Source organism: Chelonia mydas, chromosome 19 (assembly GCF_015237465.2).
Source record: "Chelonia mydas isolate rCheMyd1 chromosome 19, rCheMyd1.pri.v2, whole genome shotgun sequence".
Classification (NCBI taxonomy): domain Eukaryota; kingdom Metazoa; phylum Chordata; order Testudines; family Cheloniidae; genus Chelonia; species Chelonia mydas.
Genome location: NC_051259.2, coordinates 15,643,169 through 15,657,306, shown reverse-complemented (window position 1 = coordinate 15,657,306; position 14,138 = coordinate 15,643,169).

The window sequence follows — 14,138 nt, the reverse complement described above, 5'->3', positions numbered from 1 at the left end:
CACTTTGCAGAGTTGTAAGCCCCAGGCCTCCCTAGCAGTTGCTTAGGTGAGCAATGGACCTTTAGCTTGTCTAAGATTTCCTCTTAAATCCATCTCTCCAACTCCTGCATCGTTTGTTTGGTTTTTTTGCTCTTCACTGAATTGCCTCCAGCTTGTTAACGTCTTTCTGGCGTGAGATTCCCAGAACCAAATGCCAGCACAGAACCACTCGAAAGATGACAAAGTCCCAAGAACCTCCCAGGGACATGGAGCGGGCCTCAAAACTGCTGAGCATAAGGGCTTGAGCCTTCAAGGCCTAGATCCACAAAGGGACACCGTATAGTCATGTGGTTTGGGCACCCAGCTGGGAGGTCAGAGCCCCTGGGTCCACTCCCCCTGCACCAGCTTCAACAGGAGAAACTATCAGAGCCCCACATCAGACTATCCCAGAGCCCTGTTCAAATCCTTTATTTCCCCTCAGGTGGAAAGGAGACAGAACCTGGGTCTCCCATATCCCAGGTGAGGGCCGTCACCACTGGGCTACCAGCAACCACCTGGGCACGGCCTCCTGCAGCAGGGCTCAGATTCTGAAGGGACCCTGTGATGGGGGACACAGCCCTTGTGAGCGCCGCCTGTCAGGTGGGTATGAACCTGCGCTCTCTCTCTGCTCCTTTTTAACTGAGCCTGCTGGGCTCTGATTGGCTGCTTCCCTGCAGCCTTTCTAGGCAGGCCTGGAGGACCCACCTTTACTGCTCCTTTTCTGGGGTGGTCTGTGGTAGGACCGTGAGGACTCCAGCAGGGGACCTCAAAGGGCCCAGTACACCCCATCACAGACCCAATCTGGTGGGTGGCCTCCGAGCACCCCTCCTGGGTCAGGCCCTGCACGTGACTTATAGGGTTGCCAACTTTCTATTTGCACAAAACCAAACACCCTTTCCCCGCCCCCCACCCCACCTCTTCTCCGAGGCCCCGCCCCTGCTCACTCCATCCCCCCTCCCTCCATCGGTTGCACTCCCCACCCTCACTTACTTGCTCATTTTCACCAGGCTGGGGAGGGGGTTGGGGGGTGGGGGAGAGCAGGGGGTGAGGGCTCTGACGGGGGGTGCAGGCTCTGGTGTGGGGCCAGGGATGAGGGATTTGGGGTGCAGGAGGGGGCTCTGGGCTGGGGCCTAGGGGTTCAGAGTGTGGGAGGGGGCTCTGGGTTGGGGCAGGGAGTTGCGGTGCAGGGGGCAGGTGAGGGCTGTGGCTGGGTTGTAGACTCTGGGGTGGGGCTGGGGATGAGGGGTTTGGGGTTGTAGGAGGGTGCTCAGGGCTGGGACTCAGGGGTTCGGAGAGCAGGAGGGGCATCAGGGCTGGGGCAGGGGGTGGGGCGCAGGAGGGGGTCAGGAGTGTAGGCTCTGGGCAGTGCTTACCTCAGGCATCTCCTGGAAGCAGCGACATGTCCTCCATCTGGCTTCTATGCGGAGGCATGGCCAGGTGGCTCTGCGTGCTGCCCTGTCTGCAGGCACCACCCCCATAGCTCCCGTTGGCCATGGTTCCCAGCCAATGGGAACAGCAGAGCTGGCGCTTAGGGTGGGAACAGTGTGCAGAGCCCCCTGGCTGCCCCTACGCATAGGAGCCGGAGGTAGAACATGCCACTGTTTTAGGGAGCTGCACGATGCCATGGCAGGCGGGGAGCCTGCCTTAGTCCCGCTGCGCCACCAACTGGACTTTTAACGGCGCTGCCAGGGTCCCTTTTCAACCGGCCATTCTGGTAAAAAACCGGACACCTAGCAACCCTACTTAGGTGGGTGAGCCCTGATCTTCCCCCCAGTTCATGGATTGCTCTGGGGCTCAGCTGGGCATCCAGATGCCTGGAGGGAGGGAGCCATGCACATGGCCAGAGGCAAAAACATAGATGCCGTGGGAACTTTTACCCTGAAAACTTAGGGGGCCAAGTGAGTTTAGGAGCCTGCAGGGTTCAGTGGCAATGTTGTGGATCACAGTGGGCCCCAAACTGGGACTGAGGCACCTATGTACCTTTAAGGATTGGGGCCTAAGGGCTTCAAATCCTAATGAGATGAATGGGAATAGAGAGTGCTCAGCATTGGGCCCTTATTTCCTGTTCTGGGTGCTCTGGGTGGGGGTGGGGCAATGCAAGGTGCTGCCAGGAGTCATTAGGGCTGGGAAGATGAGAGCCCAGCAAACCTCCCCCTGGAACAGCATGAATGAACCCAGGTACCGTCCATCATTCCTCATTGCTTGGGGCCGGCAGTGCTGAGGCACCCAAGGGACATGGTCCCAGCCCAGTTTTACAGAGTCTGGCCACTTCTCCAGAACCAAACCCGGCGTTGTATCCTCGGTCACTGATTCAGTGAGCACCCTGGCCAGGCGCTGTGCAGATCCCTCGGATTGTTCTTTGTCGATGGCATGCACGGTGCTTGTAGGACAGGCCCGACAACGTGTGCCCTGCAGACAGGAGAAGACAGACAGACCTAGCACTCCGAGAAACGAATCCCGACACTTGAGCCAGCCTGTTGAGTAACAACAAGGCTGCCCCCTGGGGAAGGCTGCTGATGCACCCATCAGCATTCCAGACGTGTCTTTAGGAAGCACACAGCACAGCCCCAGACCTTTTTATGGCCGGGGGTGGGGATGGGGCTATCATTTAAATTTTATAATGAATTTAGGTCCAATGAAAACTATGCCATGAAAGCATGACAGCCTTGGAGGGCAGCTGTCTCGCCCTAGGGAAGGGGTACTGCATGGGCAGTGGCAGGGCCAGCTTCGCCCACCGCCCCTGCCAACACAAGTTGCCCTTGCTCTACGGGAGACCCCTTTCAAGGTGAGAGAGCTGTTCGGTCTCCATGGCCCATCTGGCCCTCGGCACCTCAGCTGAAGGGGCCAGTTAGTGCCAGTCGTGGTGAGACTATTTTGTGACATGGTCACCGGCCTGTTAGGAACTGGGCTGAGCACCTGCCCACCACTCATCCCACAATTGACCTGGAAGGAAACACTAGTAGGTGAAACACTGAGGTGTCCTTCTTCCTGCCCATGAACACACGGGTCACTGGGGGACTTGAAGTCCTGCCTTGCAATCTGCCGCTGACACATAGGGACGGTCAGAGGGTCTTGGACAAAGGAGCCGGGGAAGCTGGAGCCCATCACATTTCCTCCAGAATAGCAACTTAGAACAAACTGCACCTGGATCTTTAAATGTGGGTGATTTATTGTGATTTTAAAGGACCTACCCACAGGTTTAAATTTTTTAAGGATGTCTCCTGCTCTTATAAAACAAACTAGGGTTGCAGTGATATCTTTTGCCCAACAGGTGGTGCCCTGGCGTTAAACCAAGGAAGCCGTCCCCTTGTGCTGAAGGAGTCTGATCAGATGGTTATTGTTCAGATCCATATTTCACGCTCCAGGATTTGTCAGAGCCCGGTGTTCCTCTATGTGCTGACTTGCCCTGGGCTAATGCTGAGGTCTGCAGGGCTTCTGGGTCCAGTGCAAATCTGCTCATTTGCTCTACACTGCAGTTGCCCCATTGGTGAGGTCAGATCTGATTGCAGGACGGGGCCTTAGCTTGGCTCTATGCTTGTAATGCCCGTGGGCAGTGGGCTCAGGTTGTATGAGCAGGCATTGTTTCCTGCCCTTCACTCACATGCCACAGGTGAAGATGCAGCCACGCAGCCCTGTGCTGGGAGCCTGTTAGTCCTTGCAAGTGACGTAGCGTTTAGCTGGGGCAGTAGCTGAAAGAGCTGCAAGGAACAGCTGGGCTGTAATGCTGGCTGTCTTTCGTCCCGCGTCAGTCCTGGGCCAACGCTGCTGTTGGAGGGTGCAGAGGGGAGCTAAACCCCAGTCCTAGCTATCTATGGTAATTAACGATTTGTGTAAAGCCATTGCTGGAGGAGTCACCCAGGAGGGCTGAACGTGGGGCCTCTGGGTCAAACACGTGCTTCTGCTAAAACATCAGGCCGCAGACCCACAAACCTCTCTACATGATCTAGCCACTAGACGGGGTATTAAGTTCTGCTTATCTCACTACCTAAGGGTTTTCTATAGTGCCCATCACTGCAGTATGCTTATTATTTATTATTTGTAGTGTGGTAGCCCCTAAGAGCCCCAGCCATGGGCCAGGACCCCATTGTTCTGTGTTTGTACAGTCCCTTTTTGACTGGGCGTTCTGGTTGAAAACCGGACACCTGGCAATCCTAGCCCCTCTGCCAAGCCATGTGAAGTGACAGAAGCTGGCTACGCCGTGCGCTTGACTACAGGCAAGGGCGGGAGGGTCACTGTTCTATCCTTAGATGCCAAACTCTGCTTCTAGCCTGACGGCTCCATGGGCTTCATAAGCTGGGCTGGTCTCGGGGGGGCAAGGAGCATTAGATGGGGCTGTGGGCAGCTGGGGCCTCATGGCAATTACACTGGCAGTGGTTTCCAGCACCCCCTGGTGGAATAAATCAGGAGTCCCTGGAGTCCTCCAGGTGTCCATGGGGGAGAATCAGGCACCATGTGTCTGACACTTTTATCCAAACCTTCTGGCTGAGCATGCGGTGGCAACGAGTAGGGTACTGCTCTGCTCCTGGTGTGGGGGGTCACACTGGCACCAGGGCAGCTCCACGGGGTGGCATCACTGGGACCTGCAGCTGAAATCTCTCAGGCCTGGCTCTGGGCAGCACGACCTGGATCCCAGAGACCTGCAGGCTGGGTGCAGACAAAAGGGACGTGCTTGGCCTCCTGGAATCTCTCCCAGCTCTGCACCGGGATCGGGCTGGCTGCATGCCTCCTGCCCTTATCTCTTGGCACTGGGTGCAGTTCTCCCAGCTGCTTGCCACACAGTGAGAGGTTAATGTGCCTTGGGGTCAGAGCGCAAATGAGAGTGAGACTGGGCAGCATCACGGGGTAGCACCCTCCACCTGGCCACCACGGTACCCAGCTGGCCAAGGCTTTCCCCAGGAGGCCACCCCACCCCCCTAGACATGAATGCCGTGCCCAGCCAGCAGCTCATCTAGCACGTGAGAGCAGGTATCCTGCCCACCTCTATTAGTGCAAATGTTATAACCATGGGGTGCGTCTGCCCTGCAACCAGAGGTGCGCCCAGCAGGTCCAGACACCCCCGAGCTGGCTCTGCTCTCGCTAGCAGTAGCAAGGCAGGCGTGGCAGTAGGGGCAGGGCGAGCCATTCAAGTCCCAGGCAGGCGTGAACAGACCGTGCTGCCGCAGCGTCACTGCTCTCTGGTTCTGGAGTTAGACCAAAGCCAGCTTGGGTGTGTCCAGACGTGCTGCAGCCGCACCCCTGACTGCAGGGCAGACCTAGTCCACAGCTCCACTCCCACTCCTAGCTCAGACCCACCCGTGGATCTGTGCGGGGCGGTTCAGGCTCCCTCTGGCCCCGTTCGATCATCTGATCCCACTGGAAAAGAGCCCAGTGGAGAGGAAAGGTTGGGGATGGATTTTCCTATGCGCTGGTGACACATGTGAGCTGATATTTTAAACAGCTCCTACTCCGCCATCCCCAAGTCTGGGCCCTGCTGGCCGGCTCCTGGGGGGATGGATGGGTCAGTTTCCTAACAGCATCGGCTGCAGCAGCGCTGCCACGCCCGGGGGCCGATCAGTTAATCAGTGGGGCAGCTCTGCGACCTGAGCAGAGCCGGCAGGTTAAAGGCTTCATGGCTGCATCCCAGAGTGCTCTGGGCAGGGCTGAGGGAGCACTGACTGGCTCACCGTGGGCCCTGCCTGTCCCAAGCCTTGGCGCTACCCCATGGCAGTGAGCCCAGCCCTTTCAAACATGTGGCCCTGCTGCTAGCCCCCGGGAAATCGGGAGCCTGAGCACCCACAGCTCCCATTGGCTCATAGGGTCTGAGATGCACGATTCGGAAGGATGCCGCTAGGTCCTGTGTGCACGGAGGTTGGGGGCCAAGACTCCCAGACCCCTCTGGGCCTGCAACACCCACAGGGCCTGCTACAGCCACCAGCCAGCTCCTGCCTGAGGAAACACCCCAGCGGGCATCAGCAGCCCAGGACTGTGGATCCTGGGCAGCGGCAACCCACCAGGATGCTCAGCAGAGACATTCAGCGCCCAGCCCCACCAAATGGAGAGGGCAGAGCCGGGAGAGACGGGGGAGAGCGGCGGGCTCCAGGCTCCTCTCCCATGCTCCCAGGGCAGGCTGCCATGGTCCTGTGCTGTTCCTCCGGCCCCCAGGCCTGTGGCTGGGTGGGCTGCAGGACGTCCTGGCGCTGCTGGGCTGAGCAGAGACGATTGGCGCCCAGGAGGCCTTTGCCCAGTGATCTGTGGGTTCCTCAAGTTCCCTGGTCAGCCGCTGGCCGCGCCTCGCCAAAGGGCTGAGGTGGGACAAAGGCGCTTTAATTGCTGCTCAAGCTGCTGTTCTGCCTAATCAGCTTGTTCCAGCCACAGGCACAAATGTTAAACAGTAAGTCTGCTGGGGGGAACAGGGGGGAGCCATTCCCCGCCCAGGCCTGTGCACGGAAGTTGCCTCAGCGGGGAGCAGTCTCCCCGACCCGGCCAGGGCCTGTGAGCAGCTGGAGCCATGTCCGGCCCCCTCCCACCCCCCCGGGTCTGAGAACGGAGACTGCCTCAGCAGGGAGCTGTCCCCCCACCCCGCCAGGGCCTGTGAGCAGCTGGAGCCATGTCCGGCCCCCCCCCCCCCCCCCGGGTCTGAGAACGGAGGCTGCCTCAGCAGGGAGCCGTCCCTCTCCAGGGCCTGTGAGCAACTTCCACCAGCTCCTTCCCACCCTCCCTAGGTCCCTATCTACCTCTGGTCCATCAGTGCATTGGTCGCTGACCCGCGAGGGGCATGGCTGAGACCTTCATGCCCACACACAGCAACTCCTCCCTGCTCTTCCAGTATCCTCTGCTCAGGGCCCCCCGCTGAGGGCCAAGGAGCCGTCCTGCTGCTCCCTCAGGTGGTGTCTCCCTGCCTCTGTGGACCTGGCTCTGCCCCCAGGAGCTGAGTGCACAGGGCAGCCCTGACCCATAGGCTTCAGCGCCTCCTCCAACCTTCTGCCCGTCCTCTATGACCAACAGCTCCCCATTCGGTTCAGAATTCCCACGTCCCTCACAGCAAACTCTCCCCTCCTCCGGCCCAGCCTGGCTTCGGGACACTTGGGAATGTCTGGGTTATGCTTTTGTGCACAAAGTAATTTTCTAGAGGTCCCATCACATTATCCCAAAGCCTGGGGGCTGACCCAGGGGTGATATGTGCTGTGTGGAGGGGTGGGCAGAGCACGGGACAGGCAGTCAGGACTCCTGGGCTTTATTTCCAGATTTCCCACTGGCTTATTGGGTGACCTGCAGCAAGTCACTTTGCTTTGGTGCCTCAGTTTCCCCATCTGTGAAGAGATCATTGAGTTTCCTGGCTGATATGTTGTTATCAGCGTCCATGGTGTATCTTGCCATGTAGGAGAGCTGGTCTGGCTGGAGGGGGAAGAGTACTGCAGAGCACTTAATCTCTGGAGACAGGGTGTGGATCCCGCAGTAACACCCACGGTCTCTGAAAGAAGTTCTATCCAGATCTCCCTGCCCAAAAATCTGGTGCAGATAAGATGGTGTCTCAGGCTCTGACAAGGGTGTGGAGTGCAGAATCAGCAGCCAGACAAAATGGGGCAGGGAATAAGGTCTCTCTGTACCCCATTCCCACAGCCCACCAGTTCCAGACAGGAAAGCAGTGTCCTGGGATAACTGGAGACCATGGTGCTCACATTTTGGGGTGCAGTCCAGGCCAGTGAGAGGTTGTGTCACAGCTTGTCCTGTAACCCGGAGAGCCTTAAAATGCTCTGCTGCTGTAGCTCCCTGTCTGGACACTCCCAGCCAGTGGACAAGCGTGCCCCGAGAGTCTGTGTGCTGAGCTGCCCTGGTTCAGCGGCTGTGACTCCAGCAGCCTGCTTGTTACACCTCAGCCAGACTCTGGTCTTCACCAGCCTCGGTTACTACTAGCCAGGTGTCCCAAACACACCCCCAGTCCTGCATTTCCCCCAAACCGTCTGCCCGGAAATGTCCAGCCCTGCCCTGGAACATTCAGAGGAGTGATAAAAGCCCATTGCGCCTTTAAAGAGACAAAAGCACACAGCTTATTTCTTTGACTGGAGCTAATAAACACTTCATAGCAAACACAGCACTGGGTTGATTTAGAATAGAAGTAAAACTGGTGTATTTAACCAAAAAGAGAGAGGTCTGACGTGAGTTCAGGGGTCAGGGATAAAGACAGAAAGGGTTGCCAACAAATAAAAGTGAAAAACATTTTCCAGTGACTAAGACTTAACAAAACCACAGATTTGGTTCCAGGTAAGAGTCTTACCACACATCCCTCCAGCCAGATGGCTGACCACCCCAGGTCAGGGTCTCCCACAAAGTCCAAACTGCTCGGTTCCTTTGTAATCTTAGATGAGAGATCACTTGGGGTTCTTTACCCCTGTCTTGTATAGTCCAGTGGACATTGGAAATGTCTCCTCAAAGGCCAGTGTCCCCGCTATAAGGAAAGGTGCCAGGACGCCTGATGGAGAAGGTTCCACGCAAGTTTCTTCCCCGCTGGTGTTTTCTACAATGGAAACTGATCTGTCCCTGCAGCAGCTGATAGGCCAATGACTGGCCACTTGACTGTGATTGCCAATTGTCTGATTGCAGCTGGAGGGAGGCACTGGCCTTTCCTTTGTCTGGAAACACCTGTTTCCCCACTCCCCAGCCCTGTTTTGGTCCCATTTTTCCTTCCCACTTGCTCAGTCCTTTGGTGTTTACCGTACACACACCACGCAGGAATATTAACGATCAGGGTGTTATTGGTTTTCCAGGGATACCTCACATGACACCCATTCGACACAGATCATGACTTACGTGAATTGGGACGCACTGAACAGGTCAGGCCAGCGGAAACTCCCTGCCTGATACAGTGAGCCCCCTGCCTTCTGGCACTGGGGTTCTCTTAGGATCACAATAGGCTCTGCAGAAATCAATAGGGGCTGGCCTACGACCACCTGGCTGCTACAGGTACCAGCAGCTCCATCCAGCAGTGGCCAGGCGCAAGCATTTGACAGCTGCTTCCTAAACCCATCAGGTCAGCACAGTGCGGCTGGCTGGGGAAAGGAATGTGGCCACTAACAAACTGCCCTGTGTCAGGCCACGCATGGGAGAGACTCTGGCTAAAGGCCCCTCTTCCTTGCCCCAATTCACAGAGCTAGAGTTTCCAAGGCACAGACCGGCAGTAAGGTGACTGCTGCAGAACATGCATTTGCTAGCGATCAGGACTATTTGGCCCTATCTATCATACATGGCCCACAGCACCTCACAATCACAAAGGGATTTTGGCCACGCACCCCTGCGAGGTGGGAAGTATCACCCTCATTTCACAGATGGGGATCTGAAGCACAGCGTAGACTAAGTGACTTGGCCAAGGGTACCCAGGGAGTCTGTGCCAGAACCAGGATTTGAACCCAGTTCTCCTGAGGCCCAGTTCAGAACTTGATTAGTTAGAGCCCCTTTATTTCCATGGCCCGGATTCCGTGGCCATAGACCAGGTAGTGTCTCTGGGTGAGGTTCTGATCTCTGTCACGGTGGTGTAGACCCGGAATAACTCCACTTCTGGCAAGGTAGTTACTCCCAGCATAAGGCAGAGCAGGCCCCTGCCTTCTGGTCCTCAGTCACCCACAATAGGAGGCCACTGTAGCACCAGCGTGAACCAATTGTGGGACTCCCTTGGGACCGTCAGCAAGCAGTCATGGCTCCAAAACAGGGCCTCTGGTGGAGACCATTTAAATATGAACAGAGGTCTCTCCGGACCAAAAACTAGCATCACAACACAGGCATTCCCTCCGGACCTCAGCTAATGAAATTAATGCACAGTCTTTAGCAGCAACAGCTGCAAGACAGCTCTACCCTGCAAAGCCCCCAGGGTGCTGGTCTGGCCGGTGAAGCAGTGCCTGTCTAGGAGATGGTACGCACCGCGCCCCTGTGGAGAAGGGCCGCGCTAGTATTCTCCTAGCACAGACAGGGACCTGAGGCACACACAGGCTAACGCCAAGACCCTCACAAGTATTTAGGTGCCTAAATTCCACAGACTTCAGTGGAACTTCGGACCCTAAATATCTTGGAGGATCTGGGCCCAAGTAACTCGTCTAAGCTCACAGAGGAACCCTATGGCAGAGCAAGTCCTAATCACTGGTGTTATCACCATAACACAGGGCAGTGGAGAGAAGGCGGAGCTGAAGCTAAGGGTCTACATAGAACTGCAAAAAAGAAAAAAAAATCCCATGAATATTAGAAGAGATTGGCGGAGCCAATTTTTCACACCCCTTTTGCGCTCGCTCTGGAGGAATGCACCAGAGATGTGATTGGTAGCAGGAGAGTTAACCGAATCAGCACACGCTAAGTAACTATTTGGAGCATATTGACGGAAAGCAATATTCACCACTTTAAACATAAGTGTTTGTACCGGAAACCTGATACTGATAATCACCCTCATCCAATACGGGAACACAGACCTTCTATGAGATCTTTGCATCCCATCCAAACAAAGCAAAGTTGTTCTGATTGCAGATCTCAGATATTAAGAAACTGAAATACAGAACAAGAGATAGGTTTCAGAGTAGCAGCCATGTTAGTCTGTATTCGCAAAAAGAAAAGGAGGACTTGTGACACCTTAGAGAGGTTTCTAACCATCAGAGGAGTGAAGTTTTGGAACAGCCTTCCAAGGGAAGCAGTGGGGGCAAAAGATCTATCTGGCTTTAAGATTAAACTCGATAAGTTTATGGAGGAGATGGTATGATGGGATAATATGGTTTTGGTAATTAAATATTCATGGTAAATAGGCCCAATAGCCTGTGATGGGATATTAGATGGGGTGGGATCTGAGTTACCCAGGAAAGAATTTTCTGTAGTATCTGGCTGGTGAATCTTGCCCATATGCTCAGGGTTTAGCTGATCGCCATATTTGGGGTCGGGAAGGAATTTTCCTCCAGGGCAGATTGGAAGAGGCCCTGGAGGTTTTTCGCCTTCCTCTGTAGCATGGGGCACGGGTCACTTGCTGGAGGATTCTCTGCTCCTTGAAGTCTTTAAACTACGATTTGAGGACTTCAATAGCACAGATATAGGTGTGAGGTTTTTTGCAGGAGTGGTGCATGAAATCCTGTGGCCTGCGTTGTGCAGGAGGTCAGACTAGACGATCATAATGGTCCCTTCTGACCTAAATATCTATGAATCTATCTATGAAAAAAACAAATTTATTTGAGCATAAGCTTTCGTGAGCTATAGCTCACCTCATCGGATGCATTCAGTGGAAAAGTGTAGCTCACGAAAGCTTATGCTCAAATAAGTTTGTTAGTCTCTAAGGTGCCACAAGTCCTCCTGTTCTTTTTGCGAATACAGACTAACACGGCTGCTACTCTGAAACCTGAGATTAGCTGGCAAATCATTTCCTGTAAGAAACAGATTCAGAAAAATCATGTGCTGCCTATGAACACTTTGGAAAAGGAAACAAGTGACGTTTGTCAAGTAATGTGTGTGCTCAGTGAAGGGAAAGTGTGATCAAGGCAAGAATTCTTCCATCAGCCTAGTGCTGGCTACACCTGGGGCTAGGTTGGTGTAGCTACATCTCTCAAGGGGGCGTGCATTTTTCACACCCCTGAGAGATGTAGCCATGCCAATATAAGTTCCCAGTGTAGATCAGCCCTTAGGAGTAGTGAGTTTGTCAGGTCTGGGACAGCAGTTGGTTTGTGAGGTCTGAGACAGGAGTTGCTTGTAAAGAACAGTGAACCCTTTGCTTGTTGGCACCAATGGGCCTCTGTGCCACGAATAACTGATTTTAATTTTTTTGGTTCATGGGCAAATCTGAAACAAAACAAAAAAACTGGGATCAAAGCAAAATGACAATTGTCAAAATTTTGGTGAATTGAAAAGTATAAACATTTTTTTCTGAATTAAACATTTTGTTCGGACAAAATCGATGTTTTATTTTACTTTTTACCTTTTTCAGATGGTTTTGATTTATTTTTTAAAAATGAAATGAAAGGCTATTGTGAAATGAAAAGTCCTTTGGAACCAAACTATTGAAACACATTGATTTACTTCCGTGGATTTGGGAGGGTCTCTCCAGCCAAAACAATCCAGTGAAAAAAACATGCTGTCGTGAACTGTTTCAATGTCACTGTTGCTGCATTTTTTTCACTGAAAACTGCCTAGCTCAGCTCACCAGCCTCCCTGGCAGGGCTGTTGCAAGGATCATTCATTAATATCCGGGTGATGCTTTGACATGAAAAGTGCTACAAAAATGTTAAGGATTGTTGAAGTGCTTTGAAGAAAGAAGCACTTAGAAACCCAGGGAATGTTTGCTGCAGGGCCTGCAAAGTGTTCTTGAAAAATGACCCATTGTGCTCTTCGTAAAGTCCAGAGGTGAACGAGATCCATGGAGCAAAGTCTGTGGGGTGAAAGTCAGGCCCTGGTCCCGTCAATGGGAGTTTCGTCATGGATGTCTGTATGATAGTCATTTACTATTTATATTCCCACAGTAGCTAGGAGCCCTAGTCAGAGACCAGAACGCCATGGCGCTAGGCGCTGTACAAACTGCGGGCCAGGATTTCAGCCCTGGTCCATAGAGTCTGTGGCTCAGGGCAGGAGGAGAACGTGGCTGCTGCTTGTCACAGACGTGGCTAAGTTACACAAAGGGTGCAAGGAGGGTGGGAGGCATGGGGGCAAAACTGAGACTGTGCCTCCCCCGTTTTTCCTCTGCAAGCGCTGGGTGGAGCTCCTAAAATCCACAACCCCCCTGTGTCAGGCTACACACACTCTTTATACCATGCAGCAGCCATGCCTACTCATCTTTTCAATGTGCACTACCCTGGGTGAGGGGGAGGGGGCTGCACAAAGCCCTGGTGACCATGAGATGAGGCCATGGACCAATAGCTCACCTGCAAGCGAGACGTCCAGCTCCTTACCCCAGGCGACAGAACCACGCTCGCAGAGTCCCAGACCAAGCTGCTGCAGAGCTCTGCCCTTCCCCAGGGTGGGGAGAAGGAATTTGTTGGGAAATGAGAACAACGCTCTCATCTTCCTACCCCGCCCCCCAGCGAGAAACACTAGGGCTGAAGCCTGGCCAGAATCACAATCCCAGCAGAGGACCACCCCGGAGACGTCCCAGCCAGCTTCGGGTTGCTGCTCTTGGGGGCAGGGGGCTGATCAGGCTCAAACCCCACATGGGACCACAGTGTCACCAGTCATAGCAGCGGTCCCCTGAGCCCCACCTCGAGCCACGGAGACAGCAGCTGTTACCACTGCAATCGGGGCACGCTGGCTCTCAAGGCATCTCCTGCACATATACACGCCTGCTCCCCTCGGCCCCAGGGGTCAGCCTTGCTGGCATGCTGCTGCTGTGACTTCAGGTAGAATAGTGCAAAACGAAGCCAGCAGCCAGGACCTGCCACCGACTCACTCCATGGCCTTGGGTAAGCCACTTCAGCCCCGATCCTCAAAGATTATTTAGATGCCTAAATGTCTTTGAGGACCGGGGACTGCCTCGCTCTGTGCCTCAGTTTCCCCAGCTGCAATGATAATTATGTCTTTGAGGTGTATGGAAGAAAACCACCATGTGAATGCTAAGGACTATTAGCATCTGCATTACACCCTGGTTTACGGATACGAGATCTGGATGCCTGAATTCTTTTCCTGCCACTGCTGTGCATCTCCGGGGTTCGGGGGAGAAGGAGGAGAGACAATTCTCTGTGCCTCACTTTACCTATCTACAGAATGAGAATAACTCTACAGTGCTGGCTCTGGAGCTGCCTAGAACTGATGACCAGGCTGCAGTGCTGTTTAGTGGACTTATAGCCTGAGTTAATTGACGAGCAGGAAATGCACCCAGGCAGGGGAGGCGAATCCTGATTGCCCTTCTCCCCAGACACGCCAATGCAGATCAGTGCCCTCTGAACACTGGGCTCCATGCCCCTGCTGGGCTAGATTCACCAGGAGGGGAAAGTCCCGGGGGTGGGGGGATCAAAAGCCTCATGGGGGGGTTAGACACTTTCACAAGGAGGGGCAGAAACTGACCCTCTTCCCCTGAGTTTAGGGGTGCCCTGAGGCAGCTGAGCCTTTCCAGGTCTCCACTTTGGGATGTCAGACCCCGGGCAAAGCAGACAGGCCTGCTGGCCATTGGGTGGTTTAAATGCCTCTTCTCCTGCTAG